Genomic DNA, 12,990 nt, shown 5'->3' on the forward strand with positions numbered 1-12,990 from the left:
ATTTCCCCCAGATTCAACTGCCACCCACCTTGGGGCCTTTGCATATGTTATGCCCATATACTCCTTCCTTCATCCTTTGTCAGGATGACTTTTTGTCAGGATGACTTTTCAACTGACAAATCACTTTTCAAGGAAAACCTTCCTGGCTCCTCTAGCTTGGTCAGGTCCCTGTTATACTCTTTTATAGCCTTCTTTTCCTTTATAGCATTTATCTCAGTTTGTGAGTATATATTTATGTGTATAATTATTTGATTAATATTAGTTCCTCCTGAGACTGTAAAAGCTTCATGAAAGTGGGGACTATAACTATTTTACTCAACAAATGTAGTTTGAATTAATAAATGAAATCAACTGACCTACTTTAATTACTTTATCAGCGTATGTTTACTGAACATCACATGTTATCAGGAGAACATTCATTTAAGAGAATGAGGGAGGGGGAGAGAGAGAGAGAGAGAGAGAAATGCTTATTAGGTACATATCACATACAGCCAAAATAATCCTTATGTGCTATGTCATGTAATTAATAAGGGATGAGGATGTCTTCTGCCAATTTAATTGATAAAAAATTATCAAACAGCTATAGTGGCCAAATCATCTCTGAGTGGTAGGATTCAAAATAGTTTTTCTTTTTTATATTTCTCTGATCTTTTTCAAATGAGCACATGAACATGTATTACTATTTTCATACATTACTGTAAAGACTTTAACTCATTAATATATTAATGAATAGAGCAGTGGAAATTTAATGGAAAATGCTGTAGCTTTATTCAGCTTTCCTCAAAATATGTAATCCAAACAGATTTCAAAAGATAAAAGTAAAAATTTTATTTTAAATATATCAGTTCTTAAAGAATTGATAGAATATAAAGAATTTAAATTATACCTCTAATGATTATTTGTGTCAAAAATACTATACTATGCTTGATTATATTTCATGAAAACATAGTACTACATTCCCACTCAGAAACACTTTAGTAAGAATACACCAAAAAAAGTTAACTGCAGTCTATTCTGAGGATTAAGGTGGGATTGAATGATAGAGTTGTGAGTCAGTCAAGAGACTTAACTTCCACATTATTATCTGTGTTGTATTTATATTATTTACTTAAGTTTGTATTATTTTCATATCTTTTTTACTACTTTTTAAAAATGCATTTGAAAATTATTTTTTAAAAGAAACGGATGACCTTGATTTCTATGACCTTTCCCATCCCTCTTCCTTATCACACACTTTCATCAACAAACATAAAAACATATACACATTGCAGCTCAAATGGAGCAGTTCTATCATATATTCCAGCCCCCAAAATAGTAAGAAAGTGATTTCTGCTTCTCAATAAGATAGAGTAAGAAGGCTTAGATTTATCCATTTGTCTGAAATGACTGAAAAATAGTGTGTATAACAATTATGTGTGAAAACAATGGTTTTCAGACATTGTACATCAGGCAGTGCAAGGCAGTGGTCCCTGAAAGATAGGAAACAAACCAAATAAGCCCTATAATTGGCCAACCTTACTATCCAGAAAGAGTTTCCAGGCTGAAGCTTAGGGTGAGGGAAGCTGGAAGAAGCCCAATAGCCTCCCTGAATTGAGGAGACATATGAAAGCACAGGGAGGCCAAAGTAGTTTAAGTTCACAGAGCAGAGGGTTGGAGAGAAGAGAGTTGCAGAGAGAGAATTCTGGAAATCTGCAGAAGAACCTGCTTGAGTCCGCAGCTAACTGATCATCACTATATTAGTGATTAGAAGGAGCAATCCTGGGAGATCATACAGTGCCAGTAATTGTTCATGTTCCACTAGACAGAGTAGCATATCTCATAATTCATAGGACATCAAGTAGAGTACTTAGAAGGGAATTGGCTCAGTTGTGGGGCAGAATTAGCCCTTGATCAAATGCTGCTCTGGTCCTGCTTAACAAAGCTTAAAAGCAAGACCCAGAAGTATACCAGTGTTTCCAAGGAGCTTAACTATGTCCCAGAACAAAACTCAACAATATTTATAGGAATACTAATATATACAGCACTCAACAGATTAAATACAAAATGCTTGTGGTGTAAGTCAAATCATGATGCTGTACACCTTAAACTTACACAGTACCGTATGTCAATTATATCTCAATAAAACTAGAAGGGAAAATTGTCTGTCATGTTACTGTGGAAAATTACCAGGCATGCAAAGAAGTAGGAAAAAAATAACCCATAATGCAGAGGAAAATAAAAATCAATCACTAGAAGCAGATCCAGAAATGATAGATATGACAGAATTCATAGACAAGAACATTAAAACAGTTATTATGATATTCCATATATCTAAGAAGGTAGAGGAAAGATCAAGCATGTTAAATAGACACATAGAAGACATAACAAAACACCCGAATGAGATTCTACAGATGAAAAATGTAATGTTTCAGATGAAAACTACTCTAGATGATAGTAACAGCAGATTAGATAACTGCAGAAGGCAATATTAGTGAACTTTAAGACACAGCATTAAAGATGATATGCAACAGGGCTTCCCTGGTGGCACAGTGGTTGAGAGTCCGCCTGCCGATGCACGGGACACAGGTTCATGCCCCAGTCCGGGAAGATCCCACATGCAGCGGAGCGGCTGGGCCCGTGAACCGTGGCTGCTTGGCCTGAGCGTCCGGAGCCTGTACTCCGCAAATGGAGAGGCCACAGCAGTGAGAGGCCCGTGTACCGCAAAAAAAAAAAAAAAGATGATACACAACAAACAGAAAAAGAAAAAAATATAGTAAATACAGCAATAGTGAGCAGTAGGACAATGTCAGGCACCCTAATATATGTGTAATTGGAGTCACAGGAGGAGAGAAAGGAGAGGGGAAATAGAGAAAATACTTGAAGAAATGGCCAAAATTTGTACAAATTTGGAGAAAACTATAAACCCACATATCTAAGAAGGTTAAACTTCTTAGGTTAAACAAATCACAAAAATAATAAGAAACTTCTCATGGTGTGACTAAATAATACAGGTATCTCCTACTTTCAGAAACTTAATATGTTCATTATTTATTGCTAATTAACAAATCATCCCCAAACTTCATGGCTTAAAACAATAATAATTATTTATTTTCTCTCACAATTTCTATGAGTCAGGAATTCAGCAGTATCTCCCTCAGCAGTTCTGGTTCAGTCTCCCAGGTGGTTGTAGTCAGATGAGAGCTGGAGCAGTTCCCAGAAGACCTGACTGGGACTCACTCATGTGACTGGCAAGTCGGTACTGACTGTTGTTCAGGAGCATCGGTTCCTCTCCACAGGGCTGCTTGAGTGTCCTCGTGGCATGATGGCTGGCTTTCTGCTGAGCAAGTGGTCCAGGAGAGTAAGGCAAAAGCTACAATGCCTTTTATTACCCAGCATCAGAGGTCACACAGGGCCAGCCCTAATTCAGTGCGAGGGGAGACAATATAAGATGTGAATACCAGAAGGCAAAGGTCACTAGCAGCCGTCTTAGAGTTGGCTACTGGACTCAATATTTTAAAAAATTAAAATTACCGGAAAGATAAAGCATAAAAATTATTATAATACAAGCACTCACTAAAAGTTTCCTTAAAATAACAAGGAAACTTTTTTTTAAACATGATTCAATTTGTTAAATTCAGTATCTGACTAACTTGGAAAGCTTCAAGCAGAGCACGCCTGTAACTGACCATGGGTTACATATAGCAAGACTGATGTTCAGTTATGTGAAGGAGCTCCACTCTAAGCATTATGGTCTCAATGTGTCATCTCAAAATCCTGGTGCCCAATGTGAAGGTGTTAGGAGGTAGGGTCTTTGGGAGGTGTTTGGTCACGAGGGTGGAGCCCTCATGACTGGGACTAGCGCTCTTATAAAAGAGATCCAAAAGAGCTCCCATGCTCCTTCTACCATGTGAGAAATCTGCAACCCAGGAACGTATCCCTGATGGCATCCTGATCTCAGACTTCCAGCCTCCAGATATGTGAGAAACAAATTTCTGTTGTTTATAATCTACCTGTCTGAGGTATTTTGTTATAGCAGCCTGAAGGGACCAAGACAGCAGCCTTCGAGTGTTTTTGACTTAGTACATTCATCCTGGAAAAGCATCTCTCTGGATTTAGTCTTCCTACTTCAGCTGGCCAGTGATAACTGACCATCATCTATAAGCTACTTTCACTGTGGAGCGTCAGTCTCAGGCAAGATATCAGGGAAAGTTGCCTTCACTTCTGATCATTCAGGTCAGCATAGACACCCCTTCTTCGGGTCTTATCATGATCACGTTCCCGTAACCAAACAGGACCCTGTGGGGCCTTCCCGCGTATCCTCTGCTTTAGCTCCTTTCTGAAGTACCTGGATAACAGTATTTGATGCACATTTCCTGAGTTGTTTTACTGATGTGAAAAACCCCCACCAAGTGGAAGATGTTAACTACTTGATGACCGTGAGCACATCACCCCAGGCCTCCTGGAGCTTAAGGACTAATAATGTTAACCCCTGTGACACCACCTTGTTACCACACCATCAGCCAATCAGAGAACTGGGCATGAGCTGAACACTAACCTGGCGACCCCCCCCCCTCACCTGGCTTTTAAAAAATGCTTTGCCAAAACCTTCGGGGAGCTTGGGGCTTTTTAGGGCAGGAGCCACCCGCGTCCTTGCGTGGCCCTGCAATAAACCTTTCTCTGCGCCAAACTGACTTTACGGTTTGTTTGGCCTCACTGTGTGTCAGGCACACAAACTTGCTCTAACATTCCTGTCCCTCCCTTACCTGAAGGGACCTGCACACCCTGACATCTGGAACCCTGGCGCTTACTCTCCCCACCCCTACCCCGCCGTGCTCTGGGGAGTCCATCTAGAATCACCTGACAGAGCCCAGTGTCTCCCTTCCACCTTCTGCCGTCCCTCCCCTCACCCCAGGGCAAGGTGCCCCTGCATAAACTTGACATGTTTTGAGTCTCTGGGAATAGAACAGTGAGTCTGACACTTTGCTTTCAGGTACTCAACTTAGAAACACATTTCCAAGAACATGTGATGTACAAAAGTAGAGGCAGCCTGTACTAGAAATGGCAACAACTGACCAAGAGTAACGTAATGGACACATTGTGTTTGTCAGGAGGAACCATCCCTGAAAATGTAAGAAGCAAATCGACCTGCCTTTAGAAGAAAAAAAATCCCTGAACATTATTTGTAATGTTTAGTGCCAGTCCGATTTACACCTCTGAGGTTTGGAAGGAAGAAGGTATGACTGGAAGAGTAGTTACACCTACTCTTTTGATCATCCCTCTGACCAACACACTCACAAAGTACCAACACATTCGTAAACTTTTAGCCAGGAAACATAGAATGTCATACACATGCACATACGACCCACAAGCATTTATACACTCACCATTCATTTTGCTGTTCTAAAATTTCCACACAGCTCTGTGAGTGGAGTTTGGAATGGTAGTGGAAAAAAGCATTGATCTGAGAAAAGGAAAAATAACAACCATCACTGTGCAGGAGTAGGAGTTTGGCTGCTAACTGAAATTTAGTCATCCTCTCTAAAAGTGCTTCTTGCTCATTATAAATGACAAGGCAATATGTATTTTCTGTGCTTAGTAAGCTGGAGACCCCTATGAAAATCCCGGTGGAAGCAGCTCTTCGTCTCATGCACACGGTCTGGGCCAGCATGGTGGCAGATGCGGTGGCAGGTGAAAAGAGAGTGAAGCTCAGTCCCTGACCTTGTTACTGAACCAAACTTGGGCCCTCTCACCCAATGCATAATAAAGCCAATCTACTGACAATGGGTTGTGGTAAAGGAGGATACTGCATTTATTGCAAGGCACCCAACGAGGGGCCAAGCAAGGAGAATGGGGAGTTTGTGCTGAAAAGACATGAACTCCCTGATGGCTTTCACGGAAGGGTTTTTATTTTTATTTATTTAATTTAAATTTAAATTTATTTATTTTTATGCAGCAGGTTCTTATTATCTATTTTATACATATTAGTGTAAATATGTCAATCCCAGTCTCCCAATTCATCCCACCACCACCCCGCCTCCCCCTTTCCCCCCTTGGTGTCCATACGTTTGTTCTCTACATCTGTGTCTAATAACCTATTATTATTTTGTCTTGTTTTGATAATAATAATAACCTATTATTATTTTGACTGTTTTCCTTTGTTTCTGCATTTTCTCACTTCTCTGATTAAAATTGCTCTTTGGAACTTGGGGAAGGCCTAGAAGTCTAAAGCTTTTCTACAAACAAGAGGTGGGGGATAGGGGGTGTGGTGGGGGTGGGGGTCTGTCCCTGGGAAGGCCCTACAGGGTCCTGCTCAGTTTCAGCCTCAAGGCTCTTGAACACTAATGAGAATCCAAGAGGCAAAAGGGGGAAGGAGGAAAGCGCAGTGGCCCCTCCCCTAAAAATGTGCTTGGGATGTGGACACAGACTATAAACCACTTGAAAATACCTGGAGTTGGATCAGTACAAATTGTGACATAAATGATTTTATTTTAAAGATAAGAACAACCAGGCCATAGTGGAAGTTTGTCACAAGTCATACTGGGTGCCCAGGTGGAGCAGTGAAATTCTTCCCAATAGCTACCTTTAAATGAGCTACAATTACTCAGATATTTTTTGCCCCGTGGCAGGCACCTGGATCAGGCATCCATTAGAGGACCATGGGCTTCTGTCATTCTGGGGTGACTTGGTGGTAGAGCACAGGGCTTGTCACCATCAACTGAAAACTGAAAAAAAATACACAACCTAAAAGTTGAGAGTTATGTTTTATTCGGCAAACATTCTTAGGACTTCAAGCGCAGGAGACAGCATCTCAAATGACTCTGAGAGACCACTCCAAAGAGGCAAAGGGCTCAGGGAGCCAGGATATATAGGAGTTTTAGCAACAAAAGACCAGGTATTGGGAACATCAAAAGATTACTGTTAATAAAAGAAAACCAGACATCTCAAGTTAATGAAATTAGCACATTTCTATGTATGGGAAGATGCAAAGTCTGGGCCTGTTGAAATTATTCCTTTGATATGCAGCTCAGCTATTGGCAGGGGGTTGGGGGGCAGTATCCTGTGTTTTCTCATCTTTAGTCTCCTCAGTGTGCACCATTGGGGGTGGCTGCAGTCATTGACTGCTAGATGGTAGGCATTCTTTGTTTCCATCCTGAGTTCCCTCAGGACTCACTGTCAGGGTGGCTGTAATGTGGTGGCTTGATGGCTGCAGCATCCTTTGTTTATGGTACAGCAGGCGGCGTTCTTAGTTCACATCACCAATATGAATTCACAGAAGGAAAGTGTGATTGACAATCTGCATCATACCCTTTAGAGGCACAAACTGTGTCCGAGGGGAACAGTGTCCTGAACATTTTCTTTTTACTTTCTTTCCCCCAGAAGAAAACAAAGACGGGCTTGCCTCCTAGTGCCTTCTCCTGGGCATATGTCCTTAAAATTGCTTTGGAAATACAAGATAGTCTTATGCGTTTGTGAGAGGTGGCCATAGCCATAAACTCAGCAAACTAAGCTTCAGTAGTTCCACCAGATATACATTTCTCTACTCAGCCTTTAAGACCTCTGTAATCTGACCTTATTTCCCAGCACCCCACCCCCCCTCTCAGGTTGTCTCATCAGTCACCCAAACACACCAAGTCAGAACCTGGGAACTCTGCTCAAAGGTCCCCTTCTTCTGGAAAGTCCTATCTCCCCCACTCTTCTACACTTCCTTTAATCACCCTTAATATTACAGAATATCTGTGTTTTAGAGAACACAATATCCTTCAGTCACCCACTGTTTTCCAAACCCATCTTGCAAAGTGATGTTTAGGGAGAGTGATAATTGATCTATTCACCCATTTAACAATAGCTGCCATTACTGATTCTCAGCCTTGACCAGCCACGTGTGAAATGCCTGCCTGCACTATCACGTTTCATCCTCACAATAACCCTTCAAGGTTCCCTGATCCTCATATGTTGTCCCTTTTATTGTTATGTAATATTATACATGGACTCAAATAATTTGTAGAAAAAGAAGAATAAACAAATAGTTTAAAATCAAACACAAATCATATCTTCCTCATGAGGTTAAAAATAACCAATCATCAGACCATGAATGAATCTCATAGATCATCTAGTCCATGGCTCTGAACACACACGTTCTGACCGATTAGTTTCTTTCTTCTTTTTTTAAGCTCCGAAGATTATTCTGATAACTAGCCAGGTTGTAAAGCAGTAACCCATTCCAATTATCTCATTTTATAAGAGATTGGAAGGAGAAAGATGGCGCTAACATTTGCTGAATGCCTACCACACTGCTACCTGCTTACCAACCTTAGTTAACAAGGGGTGAACTGAAAGTAAGGATGTCAGGGAATTTGCCCAAAGAAAATGAGCTGGGTCATGGCAGACCCATGTTTCTTCTGTCCTAGCTTCAAAGTCTTTCCTCTACCTAACTAAAACCAAACTATTTAATTAGCATAAGTCTTTTACATAGATGATCACATTTATTTTTTGTAAAAAAAGATATCACAAAATAAGTACTATTATTATTCCTATTTTATGCAAGTGAAGAAATTGAGGCCACTACAGATGTAATTAGCCTAATGTCAGGTAGCTAGTACATGGTGAAGGTAGGGCTTGAATCCAGATTTTTTTTCCATTTTAGGGGTAAATTTTAATAGAACATGCAAGTTTTAACTCTTAGACCTTAAACAAAACTTTAAAGTTCCTGCTTGTTTCAGAATGGTTTTATGGGGAACCTAATCTGTAACAAAAAGTTGGCATTCAGTGCAAAGGTGCCAACGTTTTTCAGCAAAGTGTACAAAAGTTCTCAGGGGCATGGGGCAAGGAGGTGCTCAGACATTTTCAACAGCAGGCGTTCTCTCATCCTCTTGACGGGAGATGGGAGAGAACCACTGGAAGAGCTTCATCAAACACCATGTAGCGACCTCGCTGTGTCAGAGCCCAGCATTCTTGGTGTTGCACAGCACAGATTTCTTCAACCATGGCTACACATTGAGGAGACCTGACGGCAGTCAGCCTTTCCTTCAGTTTCAGTCATGTCTTTATCATCCCTAAGGTCAAGTTTAGCTCTCATTAGGACGAGGGGCATGTTGAGACAATGGTGTCACACTTCAGGATACCACTTTGCATGGACATTTTCACAAGATGCAGGACTCACAAGAGAAAAGCAAATTAAGAGTACGTCAGCTTGTGGAGAGGATAGGGATGTGATCTGTCATCATCTTCTTGTCCAGCTGCATCCATAAGCCCAGATTTACCAGTTTTCCATCTGCCATAACATGGGAAGAATAGTTGTCAAAGACGGTGGGGATCTACTCTCCAGGAAATGCATTGGTGGCATCCCACATCAGTGGGCAAGTTTTACTTACAACTCCATCTCCCACCACCACCCACTTGACAACCTCCATCTGGGCATCAGCGGTGGGGCACAGGGTGCCAGGGTCTCTGCCACCTTGCCCTCTACAACTGGAAGCTGAAGCCCAGCAGCGGCCACCACGCAAACCTCCAGATTTTTTATTTCTCAGTCTTGTGCTTCACACTCACTGGCTTCCTTCGCTGAGTACAGATGTGCAGATCTCACGCTCTTTCCTATACCTGCCTTTGACATTTCATTATGTTTTGCACCTATTGCAACTTTATATTGCAGTATCATGGCGTTAATTTTAAATCCCCACCAGTGCTGCAAGGTAGAGAGGAAAGTTCATGGTTCTGGAATCAGATGGGCCTGGCTTTTAATCCCCTCTCTTGCCGGTTTTGAGATCTTGGGCAATGACAATAATTTCCAACATTCATTGAGAGCTTATATGTTCCAGTGATGCTGAGAGCTTAATATGCATTAATTCATTCACTCTTCAAGAAAGGAGGTAAGGCTTCCCTGGTGGCGCAGTGGTTGAGAATCTGTCTGCTAATGCAGGGGACACGGGTTCGAGCCCTGGCCTGGGAAGATCCCACATGCCGCAGAGCAACTAGGCCCGTGAGCCACAACTACTGAGCCTGCGCGTCTGGGGCCTGTGCTCTGTGACAAGAGAGGCCGTGATAGTGAGAGGCCCGCGTACCACGATGAAGAGTGGCCCCCGCTCGCCACAGCTGGAGAAAGCCCTCACACAGAAACGAAGACCCAACACAGCCAAAAAGAAACGAGGTAAATGGGAGGGAGACGCAAGAGGGAGGGGATATGGGGATATACGTATATGTATAGCTGATTCACTTTGTTATACAGCAGAAACGAACACACCATTATAAAGCAATTATACTCCAATAAAGATGTTTTAAAAAATAAAGCTTATGGACTTACAATATGAAAAAAAATAAATGTTATCTGAACTGTCAAAAAAAAAAAGAGGTAAAAACCATTAATATTTCCATTTTGTGGAAGAAGAAACTAAGAGAATCAGTTTTCTTATGTGTAAAGTGATGATAGTCACATCTAATGTGCCAGGTTGTCATGAGGCTTACATGCGATGAGCTATAAAAAGTGCCTAGAACACACACATAAATCTTTGTCACCATTCCTCCCCTCCCCTTCACCTTTCTCCCTTGAGCACAGAGACCTCATCTCTACTGCTTGTGCTTTCACCCAGAGTCAGTGGAAGTGGTGAGCATGTAGCAGAGACATGTAAGTATTATCAACAGTCAATTTGGTAGATTGGAAGTCTCCTAAAATTTGATCTTAACTCCTCTTTCACCAAAGATACCAAATAAACCCATGCTGACCTTAGTCATTTTCTCTGACTTTCACTAGTCATGCAGTAAACACAGCTGGTGAAACAGCTACACTTCACTGGTAGTAACAGCGACTTGACATGTTCCGCCATCATGTTCCAGACGCAATTGACTAAGAAAAACCCACATCTGATTATGACAAGATGCAAACGATGTAACTCAGTGCTTTGCCACTCTGGCCATGAAAATCGCCTGGTAAGCCCTTTAAAAATGTTGATGCCTGGCTCTGCTCCGGAAATTCTGATTTATTTGGTCTGAAGTGAGGCCCAGACTTCAAAAATGCTTAAGTTCTTTGGATGACTCTAACAGGTAGCCAGAGTGTCAAGTAACTGATTTACCGATGCACATGAATGAGAAATTCATTTTAGCCAGTCAAATTACTATTTAGGGTGAGAAATCTGTCTCTGCATGTGATATCATTTGGACTAAAGCCACATGTATTAGCATTGTTCAGTAACCACAGAGGGAAACTGGAAAAAATCCAATCTAGACCAGGATCAGTAAATACACAGCTGCCCCCTTGTGCCCACAATCACACTTCTCTTCCCCACTCAGTCATAGTCTTGCATCCCTTCCCAAGAGAGCATCTTGGTTGTCACATGAGATGGAGCTTAGTCTTGCACAAGATATACATACACTTGAAAAGCTATTATAAGGACTTCCCTGGTGGCAGTGGTTAAGAATCCTCCTGCCAGTGCAGGGGACACGGGTTCAAGCCCCGGTCTGGGAAGATCCCACATGCCACGGAGCAACTAAGCCCGTGTGCCACAACTACTGAGCCTGCGCTCTAGAGCCCACGAGCCACAACTACTGAAGCCAGTGCACCTAGAGCCCGTGCTGCACACCAAGAGAAGCCACCGCGATGAGAGGCTCGCGCACCGCAATGAAGAGTAACCCCCACTCGCAGCAACTAGAGAAAGCCCTTGTGCAGCAACGAAGACCCAATGCAGCCAAAAATAAATTTATTTTTTTACAAAAAGCTATCATAAGACAGTACTTATCAATAAACCTCGATCAAGAACTTATGCACCAGGAGGTGGGTTCGCTGCTAGCAATATGAAGATGGGTACGATGTAGTTCCTGCCCTCGTGAATTCAGTCTACCAGAGAAGAGAGGATGTGGAAAGCGCACGAACGTAAACAGAGTTTTTGGAAGAAACAGAACAAAGCAACTGTCTATGCCTGGGAGGATCAGGAAAGACAAGGAGAGTTGTCAAGTGTGTTAGATCACAAAGGACTGAGTAGGAGGAATTCATCAGGCCCTGTTCAATGGAAAGGGCCCTATTCAGTGGAAAGGAACTCACCAGGCCCTGTTCCACTGACGGAACAGCATGTGCAAATGCAGTGACATATGAACAGCTGTTGGGTTTAGATACATAAGTGGTACTATTAGTGTGACTTCAGCCTAGAGGGAGCATGAAGGACTAACAGAAGGTCAGGCTGGAAGGAAAAGCATTATGGCTTTTGCATGGCATTTTGGTATTTGGATGACAAGCCAGCACTGTCCAATAGAACTTGGTGTTGGTGGAAATTAAGAGGGTGGTTCAAGTAAGAAAGTGGATGGTAATTCCAAGAGCAGGCCTAAACTCAAAGGGAAAATCTTAAATCTATCAAGAGTTTGAGAAATCAAGATATGATTGTATGTTTTATTTTTAATAGAGCATTTCAATTATGCTTATGCCTTTAATCCACTTGACAGTGACATTTGAAGATATTAAATCAGCAGTCAGCTTTATGTTATTAGCTTTTTAAAAATTAAAATAACCTTTTTTCTTATTACAAAAGCAATGCTCTGCATTATAAAAAAAAATCTGAAAATGCATATAAGGAAAGAGAAGATAAGGAAGTTACCCCTGAGGTAACTGGACTTCCTACCAATAGGTCAATTGGGACTTGAGGGTTTAAATAAAAAATAGAGAAAAACATCTAGTGATGCTTTATAACTACTACTTAATCGCACAGTATATACTAGTGATTAGCACATTTTTTAAATTTCCAAAACCTTTTCTTCAAATGAATCTTATGTAGGAGATCAGTATGTAAAACAGATTAAAAAATAGAGGGTGGTGGCCTGAAAGCCCAAGGGGTTGGCCCTCAAACAGCCCCCAAGTTGAGCCCTGAAGCACCTCTTGGCACCTTAGAGTTCTTCAGAGCAAAGTTTAAAGTCCATTGGCATTTATCACTCCAGACCTTTTTCCAACGAAAGATATTCATATGTACTTATAAAATGAGGTTCATAGGAAGTATGCATTTTTTTCTTTTTCTTTTTTTTTTTTTTTTTTTTTTT

The 12,990-nt window shown here is 41.4% G+C and overlaps 1 pseudogene; it reads right to left on the minus strand.

The window, feature by feature from the left end:
- Positions 1–8,788: 8,788 nt before the first annotated feature.
- Positions 8,789–9,389, minus strand: LOC112410067 (ras-related C3 botulinum toxin substrate 1 pseudogene; annotated as a pseudogene).
- Between the last annotated feature and the right edge of the window lie 3,601 nt (positions 9,390–12,990).

Source organism: Neophocaena asiaeorientalis, unplaced genomic scaffold, assembly GCF_003031525.2.
Source record: "Neophocaena asiaeorientalis asiaeorientalis breed wild unplaced genomic scaffold, Neophocaena_asiaeorientalis_V1.1 scaffold174, whole genome shotgun sequence".
Taxonomy (NCBI): Eukaryota; Metazoa; Chordata; class Mammalia; order Artiodactyla; family Phocoenidae; genus Neophocaena; species Neophocaena asiaeorientalis.